The sequence below is a fragment of the Moschus berezovskii genome, chromosome 16 (genome assembly GCF_049115385.1).
Source record: "Moschus berezovskii isolate FMDL1 chromosome 16, NW_MosBer_1.0, whole genome shotgun sequence".
NCBI classification, from domain to species: domain Eukaryota; kingdom Metazoa; phylum Chordata; class Mammalia; order Artiodactyla; family Moschidae; genus Moschus; species Moschus berezovskii.
The window spans coordinates 70,935,451-70,949,316 of NC_142475.1; positions in this window are offsets into that span (position 1 = coordinate 70,935,451).

The window sequence follows — 13,866 nt, forward strand, 5'->3', positions numbered from 1 at the left end:
ATCTATTATGTAGTGAGTTATTTACTTAAGCAGAAACAGTATCCTTCAGAGAAAAGCAATCTATAGTTGTTGTTGTTTAGTTGCTAAGTCATGTCCAGCTCTTTTGTGACCCCACAGACTGTAGCCCACCAGGCTTCTCTGTCCATGGAATTTTCCAGGCAAGAATACTGGAGTGAGTCGCCATTTCCTCTTCCAGGGGATCTTCCCAATCCAGGAATCAAACTCACATCTCCTGCATGGCAGGCGGATTCTTTACAATTGAGCCCCCTGGGAATCCTTGTATAACATTCAGTTCAGTTCAGTTCAGTCTTTCAGTCATGTCCAACTCTTTGTGACCCATGGACTGCAGCACGCTAGACTTCCCTGTCCATCACCAATCCCAGAACTTGTTCAAACTCATGCCCATCGAGTCAGTAATGCCATCCCACCATCTCTTCCTCTGTCATCCCCTTCTACTCCTGACTTCAATCTTTCCCATCATCAGGGTCTTTTCCAATGAATCAGTTCTTTGCATCAGGTGGCCAAAGTATTAGAGTTTCAGCTTCAGCATCAGTCCTTCCAATGACTATTCAGGACTGATTTCTTTTAGGATTGACTGGTTGGATCTCTTTGCAGTCCAAGGGACTCTCAAGAGTCTTCAACACCACAATTCAAAAGCATCAATTCTTCAGAGATCAGCTTTCTTTACAGTACAACTCTCACATCTGTACATGACTACTGGAAAAACCATAGCTTTGACTAGATGGATTTTTGTTTGCAAAGTAATGTCTTTGCTTTTTAATATGCTGTCTAGGTTGGTCATGGCTCCTTTTCTTCCAAGGAGCAAGCGTTTTTTAATTTCATGGTTGCAGTCACCATCTGCAGTGATTTTGCAGTCCAAGAAAATAAAGTCTGTCACTGTTTCCATTGTTTCTTTATCTATTTGCCTTGAAGTGATGGGACTGGATGCCATGATTAGTTTCTTGAGTGTTGAGTTGTAAGCCAGTTTTTTCACTCTCCTTTTTCACTTTCATCAAGAGTCTCTTTAGTTCATCTTTGCTTTCAGCCATAAGGGTGGTATCATCTGCATATCTGAGGTTATTGATATTTCTCTCGGCATCTTGATCCCAGCTTGTGCTTCATCCAACCTGGCATTTCACATAATGTACTCTGCATGTAAGTTAAATAAACAAGGTGACAATATATAGCCTTGACATAGTCCTTTCCCAATTTGGAACCAAGTCTGCTGCTCCATGTTTGGTTCTAACTATTGATTCTTGGCCTGCATACAGATTTCTCAGGAGGCAGGTCAGGTGGTCTGGTATTCCCATCTCTTGAAGAATTTTCCAGTTTGTTGGATCTACACAGTGAAAGGCTTTGGAGTAATCAATAAAGCAGAAGTAGACGTTTTTCTGGAATTATCTTGCTTTTTCTATGATCCAATGGATGTTGGCAATTTGATCTCTGGTTCCTCTACCTTTTCTAAATCCAGTTTGAATTTCAGGAAGTTCACGGTTCACATACTGTTGAAGCCTCACTTGGAGAATGTTGAACATTACTTTGCTAGTGTGTGAGATGACTGCAATCGTGTGGTAGTTTGAACATTCTTTACCCTTGCCTTTCTTTGGGATTGGAATGAAAACTGACCTTTTCCAGTCCTGTGGCCACTGCTGAGTTTTCCAAATTTGCTGGCATATTGTGTGCAACACTTTCACAGCATCATCTTTTAGGATTTGAAATAACTCCACTGGAATTCCATCACCTCCACTAGCTTTGTTCGTAGTGATGCTTCCTAAAGCCCACTTGACTTCCCATTCCAGGATGCCTGGCTCTAGGTGAGTGATCACACCATTGTGATTATCTGGGTCATGAAGATCTTTTTTGTACAGTTCTTCTGTGTATTCTTGCCACCTCTTCTTAATATTTTCTGCTTCTGTTAGGTAGGTCCAAACCATTTCTGTCCTTTACTGTATCCATCTTTGCATGAAATGTTCCCTTGGTATCTCTAATTTTCTTGAAGAGATCTCTAGTCTTTCCCATTCCATTGTTTTCTTTTATTTCTATTATATTAATTTATTTTACTGATTTGGAAGAATTGATTTCCACTGGATTTTTATATTTACCTTATTAGAATATGTTGCATAAACAGTGAAGATTGGCCTGCTTTCTATCTACTCTTACATAGATTGCATTTACCAGTGTCCATCACTGGTGCCCTACTGCTAAAAAAGTGTTTTCATAACAATTCCCTCCACTGGAGAACAAGTTCTTTTCCCTATCGGGTCTCAAGTACGTCCTGCCTCTAGAATATTTGTTTTTATTTTTTTCTCAGATGGAGGCTTTCTGTGAGTCCTCAATATTCAGACTTACATGTTGGTAAGAAATATAGATGGAAAATTAAACCTAATGTTTCTAGTGAGCACACTATTTTCTGAAAATAAGTCTTTCAGAAAACATGTGGTACTCAACTACATTATTCCAAACATAATATTTTATAGGAATAAAGTGAAATAGATGTCTTATCTTTATCATGTTTGGCATTATGCTTGAATAACTGCAGAGTATTTTTAAGCCACAAAACTTGGAGATCAGTTTAGGTATAATTTCCTCTTGTTTTTCCCTCTCATCCTTCCTTCTGCCTTGTTTTAGAAATATATACATATGTGTATATATATGTAAACACATACATATATATGAAATACAAATTAAGTACATATATAGTAAATGTATCTGGTATTTAGAGAATGTATATATAAATGTATATATTTTAAAATAATCTTCACAAATATAGTTAATATATAGAAATCAGTCCATGGGTCACAAAGAGTTGGACATGACTGAGCGACTAGACAACAATTGCAACGACAGCTTTAATAGTAATGGTTTTAAGTATAAGGACAATGTTTCATAGTTTACAAAGTTTTACAATGTTTACAGTTGTTGTTGTTCAGTCCCTAATCCATGTCCAACTCTTTGTCACCCCATGGACTGCAGCACGCCAGACTTCCATCCATGACCATCTACCAGAATTTGCTCAAACTCATGTCCATTGAGTTGGTGATGCCATCCAACCATCTCATCCTCTGTCCTCACCTTCTCCTCTTGCCCTCAATCTTTCCCAGCATTGGGGTCTTTTCCAATGAATTGGCTCTTTGCATCAGGTGGCCAAAGTTTTGTAGCTTTAGCTTCAACATCAGTCTTTCCAATGAATATTCAGGGTTAGGATTGACGGTTTGATCTCCTTGCAGTGCAAGGGAGTCTCAAAGTCTTCTCCAGCACCACATTTTGAAAGCATCAAGTTTTTGGCACTAAGCCTTCTTTATGGTACAACTCTCACATCTGTGCATGATTACTAGAAAAACCATAGCTTTGACTATATGGACATTCGTTGGACAAAGTGCTGTCTCTGGTTTCTAATATGCTGTCTAGGTTTGTCATAGCTTTTCTTCCAAGGAGCAAGTGCCTTTTAATTTCATGGCTGCAGTGATTTTGGAGTCCAAGAAAATAAAATCTGTTTCCACTTTTTTCCCCATCTATTTGTCATGAAATGATGGGACCAGATGCCATGAGCTTAGTTCTTTGAATGCTGAGTTTTAAGTCAGCTTTTCCACACTTCTCTTTCACCCTCATCAAGAGACTGCAGTAAGTAGCACCAGAATACACAGAATAACTAACACAGCAATGATTCAATCAAGTTTGATGATTTGACTGGGAAGCAAAGATCAAAGACCAGTTTTCTCCAGAAAACACCATATACAATCACCAGATATTACAAATATCTTTTATTAAGCAAATATTTATTATGAATTGTATCTATTTTGTCTATTAATGGCAAATTCTACTATTTTATATAATTAGCTGGCATCCTTCCAAATGAAACAAATATTAGGTATAAGTCAAAAATATTTAAGCTGTATCCAAAGTGTCATGAGTCATGGAAAACTTTGCAGATTTAGTTCTCCAGAGACACCTGTTGGTAGCAGTAATATCATAAGAGTGCGTCACTCAGTCGTGTCTGACTCTTCACACCATATGGACTGTAGCCCCCAGGCTCCTCTGTTTGTGTGATTTCCCAGGCGAGAATACTGGAGTGGGTTACCATAAACCTTCTCTAGGGGATCTTCCTGATCCAGGGATCGAACCTGGGTCTCTTGCATTGCAGGCAGATTCTTCACCATCTGAGCCACCTCAAGAGTAGGTGCTAGTAATATTAACCCAGTAATTATAATTGATAATACTGACCAATGATATGCTACGTTAAATGCTTGACACACATTGTCTCAATTCCTTAACAATCCAATCACATTTTCTTTTTATACATAAGGAAAGTAATGCAGTTACATACTTACCCAAGGTCACATAATTAAGATAATAAAAATACCTGAAACTAAATGATGTGAGAGTACAAAATATTTTAGATTTGCATTTTGCCTTAGAAACACTTTATCATATTATTCCACTTAGGAATATACTTAGGAAGATTAAGGTTTAGAAATTTTAAATGATCTAACAATGTCAGTCAATGAGAAGGGCAGCAGTGAGCTGGGGCCATATGCAGAGTGGTGTTAGGGATATGCAGAAACACTGCCAGTTCACTAGGAAAAAAAACTTTTATGGAATAATGAATGTAAACTGTACATCATCACTCTTGATTTTCAAAACCACTTCTTGAGTTGAACTGGTTAGTTATAAAAATCCCATTTTGCAGTGAGAAAAATGACACTTTAGAGATGGTGAGTTGTCTTAAGTCACAGAGCTAGGAACTCAAGTATTCCACTTTCTAATTTAGTGCTTTTCCATTACACATTGAGTCTTCTTTCAGGAATCAGCAAAATGATTTATGTGATGATAAATAAGTAAATTTAACATATAGTAAAGTGAGCTCTATTATGAATGTGTTGTGATTATGATAAGAAGTATAGGAATTGAGAATCTGGGGAGACTGAAGTGGAATATAATAATCAATAACTTGTTCCTTGCTTCCTTAGCTTCTCAAATCATGTTAATTTCAGCATTCTTCCATTCTTTAGAATTTTTTTCCAATCTGATATCCTATAGACCTTCTAAGTTAGGGATGATCTGGACCCAGTAAATGATACTTCCTATGCTTCATTAATCAACCAACCCATCAATCAATTCTTCATTTCTTTCAGTTAGTAATTGAGTTATCTATACAACAAGTAGAGAGGATATACAGATAAATGAAGTATGATCCTCAAAAATCCAGTCTTGAAAGGGATCAGCAGTATAGAATTAAAGTGAAATATTGTTCCTTAAGTATAAAAAAGGTTTATACAATATAGCACAAAGAAGGTTGTGATCAGCATAGTCTGGGGAAATCAAATATCTCTTTGAGCACAAGACTCTTGTGGGAATTGTTGAGGATGAGTTGCAGCTTGCTTGGTGGTCTGCGGAGGGCTTGACTCATGAATGACAACACTATGTTCTATGAATCAGCATGGCAATTTAGAACTGAAAATGGTTGTGTCTGTTTTTCTAGAGTGTTGGCTGTTTGCCCATGTTTGTCAGTAAATGACCCTGGAGGGTAAAACAGGGACCACCAATCCTGTGTCATGACAGCTACTTGGAATGTTATCTTGTGACACAAATGACATTATGTTTGGAGCTTAGGAAAATTTTTACCCAATTTACCTTTCAGGAGAATCAGCCTGTAAACACTGTGGATAAAGCATCAGGGAGTGAGAGAGGTGAAGTCAGGGAGGCTCTGGGGGAGTTGTATTCATCTGCCATAACAGAATCCCATAGATTTGATGGCTTAAACAACAGAACTTTATTTTCCTCACAGTTCTAGGGTTTGTAAGTTCAAGAACAAGGTCTCAGCAAGTTTGGTTTCTCCTCGGACCTCACTCCTTGGCTTACAGATGGCTGTTTTCTCTCTGTCTTCACATGGCCCTTTTTCTGTATGTTGACATCCCTGCTGTCTCTTCTTATAAGGACACCAGTCCTACCAGATTAGGGTTCCACCTTTATATTCTCATATAACCTTAATTTCTTCCTTGAAGATCCTATTTCCAGGGACTTCCCTGGTGGTCCAGGGGCTAAGACTCCAAGCTCCCAATGCAGGGGCCTGGGTTTGATCCCTGGTCAGGGAACTAGATCCCACATGCCACAACAAAGGGCCCAAGTACCACAATTAAGACCCTACTCAGCCAAGTAAATAAATAAATATTAGGGAAAAAAATCTGAACTTCAAATACAGTCATACAAACTCATATATGAGTTTTGGGCAGACACGTGCAACCCTGCAAAGTCACTTCAGTTTTGTCCAACTCTTTACTACCCTATGGACTGTAGCCCACCAGGCTCCCCTGTCCATGGGATTATCCAGACAAGAATACTGGAGTGGGTTCCCATTTCCATCTCTAGGAAATCTTCCTGACCCAGGGATCGAACCTATGTCTCTTATGCTTCCTGCATTGGCAGGTGGGTTCTTTACCACTAATACCACCTGGGAAGACACAATTCCATATTATTTCACCTCCAAAATTTATGTTCATCTCACATGAAAAATGCATTTACCCCATCCCAAACATCCCAATGTCTTAACTCATTTCAGAATCACCTGTAAGACCAAAGCATAACCTAAATATCATATAAATCAGGCATGGGTGAGACTTGAGGTTTGATTACTCATGAGACAAAATTTCTTTCCAGCTGTGAATCTGAGAATCTGGTCAATTCATGTGCTTCCGAAATACAACAGTAGGACAGTCATAGGATAGATATTTCTGTTGCAAAATGGAGGAATTGGAGAGAAGAAAGGGGTCATGGGTTCTAAACAAGTCCAAAATCTAACAAGGCAAATTTCATTAGATTTCTAAGACTTGAGAATAATCCTCTTTGGCTCATGGCACTGTTCTCTTGGCCTACTAGTGCAAAAACAATGCTCATGCGGTCCTCGGAAAGAGAATCTATGTGGGCAGGACAGAATTTCACTGCAAATAAAAGTGAGATGGAAATCAAAGATGGACCCTTGATGTGTGAGGCTTCTATTCATGGCAAGCAACAGAAACCTACTAGAGCAAACCTAAGTAAAAAGAGGGCTCCTTGGGTTAAGTGTATGTAAGTTCTTCATCTAAGTCCAAGCTTCTAGGTCAGCAGTGAACTTGAAACAAGTTTATCTCTCTGTTTGTTTGATCATGTATTCCATTTTTTAAAGATGAGAGATAACCAGGCTTGTGTATAAGCCATTAAGAAGAAGCTAGTGAAAATTAAAGATTGAACATAGGTTGTGCATAAGTGTTCAGTTGCTCAGTCCTGTCCGACTCTTTGCAATCCCATGGACTGTAGCCCACCAGACTCTTCTGGCCATGGGATTCTCCAGGCAAGAATACTGGAGTGGGTTGTCATTCTCTACGCTAGGACATCTTCCGGACCCAGGGATCGAACCCATGTCTCCTATGTCTTCTGCTTTGGCAGGCAGATTCTTTATCACTGATCTAGAGCAGTACTTCTCAAACTTTCATGTGCATAAGAGTTAATGGGGATCTTATATAAAATACAGGCTCTGATTCACTAGGTCAAGAGGGGAGGTGAGATTCTGCATTCTAACAAGTGCTCAGGTATTGGTAGTGCTTTACATCCATGACTATACTTTGAGTTACAACTATCAGGGCCTAGCTTCAGGATTTTTAATAGAACATGTACACTTCTTTCTCTAAAATATGTAGTGATTTCTTAAAGAAGAATTATGCTTAAAACCTGATCACATTTATTGTTGATCTCAGGGTAAAGAAGCTTTCAAAGGTATCACCAGATGGAAAAGAAATTATTTACCTTTTAAAAAGGCACTTTAATATGACAATGTTCAGACATACAGATGAAAACTCACATACCAATCAGCCACCTGTGATAATATTTTACAGTCTTTTTTCATCAACTGTTGCAGTTTCCTCACTTTACCTCTGTTATTGGAGTATTTTAAAGAAAATCCCACGTATCTATCATTTCTTCCATAAATACTTCAGTGTGTATCTCTGACAAATAAGAATTCTAAAAAATAAGCATAGTGCCATGATCACAGGGTCAGAATTTCTAATTGTCTCACAAACTTATCTTCATAGTGAATTCATTTGAATTCAGTTCAGTTCAGTCATTCAGTCGTGACCGACTCTTTGCGACCCCATGAATCACAGCACGCCAGGCCTCCCTGTCCATCACCAACTCCCGGAGTTTACTCAAACTCATGTCCATCGAGCTGGTGATGCCATCCAGCCATCTCATTCTCTGTCGTCCCCGTCTCCTCCCGCCCCCAATCCCTCCCAGCATCAGAATCTTTTCCAGTGAGTCAACTTGTCGCATGAGGTGGCCAAAGTATTGGAGTTTCAGTTTTAGCATCAGTCCTTCCAACGAACACCCAGGATTGATCTCCTTTAGAATGGACTGGTTGGATCTCCTTGCAGTCCAAGGGACTCTCAAGAGTCTTCTCCAACACCACGATTCAAAAGCATCAATTCTTCGGCTCTCAGCTTTCTTCACAGTTGAACTCTCACATCCATACATGACACCGGGAAAAACCATAGCCTTGACTAGACGGACCTTTGTTGGCAAACTAATGTCTCTGCTTTTCAATATACTATCTAGGTTGGTCATAACTTTCCTTCCAAGGAGAAAGCGTCTTTTAATTTCATGGCTGCAATCAGCACCTGCAGTGATTTTGGAGCCCAGAAAAGCAAAGTGGATCCTGCAAAGTTTTTACATTGCTTTAGGTCAACTTATCTCTTAAGTGTGTATAAAATATGTTAAGTTACTCCTCTTCCTTTATGTTTGAAGTGTTTTTTTTAATTGTTGAATAAAGTAGGTTATTTCATTTTCTATAACATTTCCCATATTATGGACATGCTGATGACATCTTCATATGATGTTATTTATCAGTCTTTATTATCTCCCATATTTCTGTAAAATGATAGTGAATTTAGAGATCTGACTTATTTAGTTAATTATTTATTGACTAGAATACTTCATAGATGATGCTATGTCAAGTACTTGCATCACACAAGGCAAATTTCTTTTTGTCTCATTTTGATGATGTTAATAATAACTGTGGGTTCAGGTGTTGTCAGCCTCATCTATCCATTATAAAGTTCCTCATTAACTACTCATATAATTATTTTAACAGCTACTGATTGCAAACTTAGATATATTATTTGAGTAGAAGTTTCAAAATGACAATTTTTCTTATTCTGCCATTTCTCTTATTCTGCCATTTCTCTTATATCTGTTCACTGTTATTCTTCTATAGAGAAGAATTTTCTGTGATCAAATATTCCATGCCAGGAAGTCGCTATAAATAGATTATTTTTCTACTTATTTAACAATTTTCAAAGTAGCTATTGGTACTCTTAACAATTTCTAAACGTGAGCACAAAAATGCAGTTGGCAAGATTCAGACTGTGGGAGAAGTCTGTGAAATAACATTAACTGTTATCTACAACCACTAGATTGAAAGAGGTAGAAAAGAAGATAGAGGGAGATTAAGAAATTATATATACAAAGAGACTTAAGAACGTATTTACTGAACTCAGTGTGTGAGTCTTGTTTGGTTCTTATGTAAATAAATTTTAAATATGACACTTGAAAATCACTTTAATTTGAATGCTGATGAGATATTTGATGATATTAATGAATTATGGCTAATTTTAGGCTTGGTAATAATACTCTGGTTATCTTTAGAGATACATACTGAAATATTTACAGATGGAATAATACAGTGTCTGGGATTTTACTAAAAATAACATGAAAAAGGATACGTGTGCCATGAGTTGATAATTGGGGAAGCTAGTGATATATACATGTAAATCCATTATACTACATTTTTTGTATATGTATGAAATTTTCCATAAAAATAATTTTGAGAATCTATCCAGAACTGAAAAATTAAAGTAGCAGTCAAATTAAAGTCATAAATTACATTTTCTTTTTCATTTGAGATCCTTAAACATTTGCATGTATCACTTTGATAATCAGAAATAGTTCTCATCATATGCTTAATTCTACGCCTGTTTAATTGTTTCATTCTTTAACCATTTGGCAACACAAGGCCAGAAGCTTTTTTTTTGCTTATATATTTTCAGTATCTAGCGAAATTTCTGGTACAGAGAATGTTCTCACCAAATGTTTGTTTAATAGATGGCTGATATTTTTAATATCAGCCTCATATGAAACCAGAATTTCAATAGGGAATTTGCCATTTGAAAAAACACATGCATATTGTCAAAATGATAATCAAAATGTCTAAGGCAAAAGAAAAAAAGGCAACATCAAAACTTCAAAAATTGAAATCTATTGAAAATTTCTGGAGCCACTGTAACTGTCCCATATCCTAATAGGAGGATACCACAGCTTTATCTGTTTTAACTGTTATCTTTTTCTTTGGGAACTGTTTGCATGAAATTTTATGTTTACAAAATGTGATGGAAAGTGATTGCACTTTATTGTTAAGAAATCACTATATTCTTGCAATAATCAGAAGTTGAGAATGAAGACTGATTATTAGTTTCTCTAATGTTCAACTTATTCCATATTTGTTTGCTCTGCAATGCGAATCTCAGGGCAGACCAGGACTCTAATTAGGGGTCTAGTTTCCCTTTGATGTTGACGGCAACTCTTATTAGTATTAATGTATATGGAAAGAGAATAGATCTTTAAATAATTTAAAAACAGCTTTGTGTATTATGAATACAGACATATAAAAGATTTAATGATGTGACTTTTACATATTTATATTATGGTGCACATAAACACACACTCCATGTATTGTATATAACTATGTCTTGGGGACTAAATGAAGCTCATAAAATCTTGCCATTAATTATGTTGACAGAGGGAATATCCTTTTGTGTTTATTCATTCATTCCTAGAAATGGCTGAAGCTTCTTTTAACAGAGATCTGCCTGATTTTCAAAACTCTGTCTCTTAAAATAAGAGAACCCTCGCTTAGATTTCCCTAAATCGAGGAACACACATTTTTACAGCCATGGCAAATTAAAAGGAAGAGAAGCCACAGCTTTATGTCTTTATATGCCAGGCATATGAGGGTATCCATTCTTTAGTAAAAATCTTTCACAATAGTTGACATTTTCTCTTTTTCTGTGTGTTTCTTTCATAAATATTGTGAGCTACAGCTGTAATCCTTCTTTGGGCACAAGTGACCTACAGTGAGATTGTACTGTATTGTATTTGTAAGTCGTAAGTGGTGCTTGACATGGCAGTAAGAATAGCTTGTCTGTGACTTCCACTGTGAGAGGCACTGGGGTTTTGTTGGTCAGAGGTGTATTTTTCACTTATTATGACACAGCTTCTGTATTTGAATGGTCTGGTTACATTTAACCTACACACTCTGGCTTTACAGATGGATTGCTTAACACATAAATTGTATCTTAAAGAAACTTCCAAAAGAAAAAAAGGAAAAAAAGAATAATGCTAAGTAGGTTTTCCTTCAGGGATCACAGAAACAAAGCTAAGGACCAACTCCTTCTAGGGTTTAGTCTATTGGTTTAGATGTAAGGCCGGAGCATTTCAAATTTCCTATATGCATAAATAATTTTTTTTCTTTTGAAGACCCTGCCCCTGAGAAGCAGTCCTGAAATGGTTGCAGGAAAGAGCCTTTTGAAGGACTCTCAGCTCAGGTCAAAGAACAAACAATGCCAAGGGGCAAGGTCTTTGTTATGCAGGAGGCCGCTGGCCATTTCAGAGCAGCTCCGGGTGTCAGGGAACCCAGTTGATGACAGATGGTGTGACTGTCCTTGCACATTTTTCACCTTAAAATGACAGCGTATGTGGAAATACCCTATAATCATTGGGGAAAGATACTCTAAAAGCCCCTTGAAAATTACATAAAGGGAAACAGTTTTTATTTCAGGTATAGGTCTGGGCTCTTTTGATATTTAAGAAAGCGAGGCTGTTTGTAATGAAGAAATAGGAAAGAAGGAAAATGTTTCAGTTCAAAGGGTACTGTTCCCCTACACACAAAGCAATAAATAGCAAAAAAAAAAAAAAAAGAAAAGAAAAAGGAAAGAGAAAAGATAATCGATTTCCTGATTTCCTTTTGTATTCTGCCTTTTAAGTGCATATATATTGTTTGACTTAGCACACTAAATCTGTAACCATATACTATGTTCATTCTTTGGATGGAAGACAGGGTCTTTTTTTTTTTTCCCCCCCTAACTTCAATTATTGCAGAAACCAGCTGAAATAGAGAAATAGGAAGATTTCCCAGGTATATCCCAGAATAGATGTATAATACAAAATTAAGCAATAAACTGCTTTCAGCAGCTAGCTTTAAAATTTGTTGTCAACATATGATTGGAAGGCTAAAAAAATTTCATTTTCCTTTCTCCATTTGTTCTTATTGAATCTATGCAAAAAGATGAAGATAGAATTCTATAACTTTTACAATTTTGTATTGCCTTTGAATCTTTTAAATTTTTTATTATGTTGGTTTGTTCAAAATCATCAAGGAAATATTGCTAAAAATCTCAGTGACAGTGAGGAGTTTCTAGCTTGTATACTCTATAGATTTCCAGTGGCAGTCAGTATCATAAAATTAAGACGTATTAAAAAGGCTTGGTTAATTCTGAATGCAAACATTGTTTTAGGTTGGTTTTAATGAGAAAATCATAGCTGTCATTTCTGCTTCACATTCTCCTTCATGTACTATAATTTGCTCATATAATGCCCTGTGGTCTCAAAGTATACGTCAAGGAGTGGGATGAGTTCACAACAAAAGAATCAATAGTTCATTATTTTCTGATTCAATTATTTTTATGTTCCTGTAGTAACCTCATTAAAATTAGAAGATTGAAAATTAAAACAATATTGGGATCAATTCATTAGACTGTTGGTTTACGTTCTTAAATGAGATTTTGCTATAAGCTTCTGGTAAGAATATTAATTTTCTCTATAAAATAGGAGACAGTAGCCGTTACTTAGGGAGGTGCATTGTGGCTGAGATGAGTGGCTTTCTCACAGATCCCAGATTGAGCAGCTTTAAAAAAGTATGTTCTCCCTTTGTTCATTGGTCACTTTGGTCCTAAGTCCCCAGGATAAGTGAAGCCATCTGTTGTTCACTATTGGAGTTCTGTGTCTTGAGATACGAAGCTCAGTTGCATTCTGTAGTGTGCTATTTTATCTTCAGGGAAAGAAAATGTGGCTGAGTCAGTGAATGAAATTTGGGGCATTTGCCTTTGGCTAACAACTATATTATGAAAATGTAAAGCAACAAGGAGAAGAAGGAAAGAAAGAAGAGGGACAGGATGAAAAGAAAGAAAAGGAAGAGAAATAAAAGTCTTCCTTATGGACACAGACAATGCCACTCTAAAGCACTGGCATTTTATGTTAGCTATTCTTTCTCACATTTTTCTAGTGTGGCCACTTGAGATACTAAAATAAGGATGCATGTGCGCTCAGTTGCTAAGTCATGTCCAACTCTTTACGACCCCATGGACTGTATCCTCAGGCTCCTCTGTCCCTGGGATTCTCCAGGGAAGAATACTGAAGTAGGTTGCCATTTCCTTCTCCAGGGGATCTTCCTGACCTAGGGATCAAACCTGTGTCTCCTGGATTGGCAGGCAGGTTCTTTACCACTAACATCACCTAGGAAGCCCAAAATAAGGATGACATATCATAAAATCATAAAGTTGTTTCTAAAAAGTCTAAAAATTATCTTCAGAAATGGTCGGCTCCTCGTTTTTTCTCCTCATGGAGGACTATGCTAAGGTGAAGAAGGTATTGGGAGCTCCCAGCTGGGCTGCAGCCAACCTCACTGTCTACAGTTCATTCCTCATTTTCTTTGCAGTGGTCTTGTTATCTTTGCATACTTCTTCAGTCTCCTCTATAAACAATATGGGCTTCCTTGGTGGCTCAGAT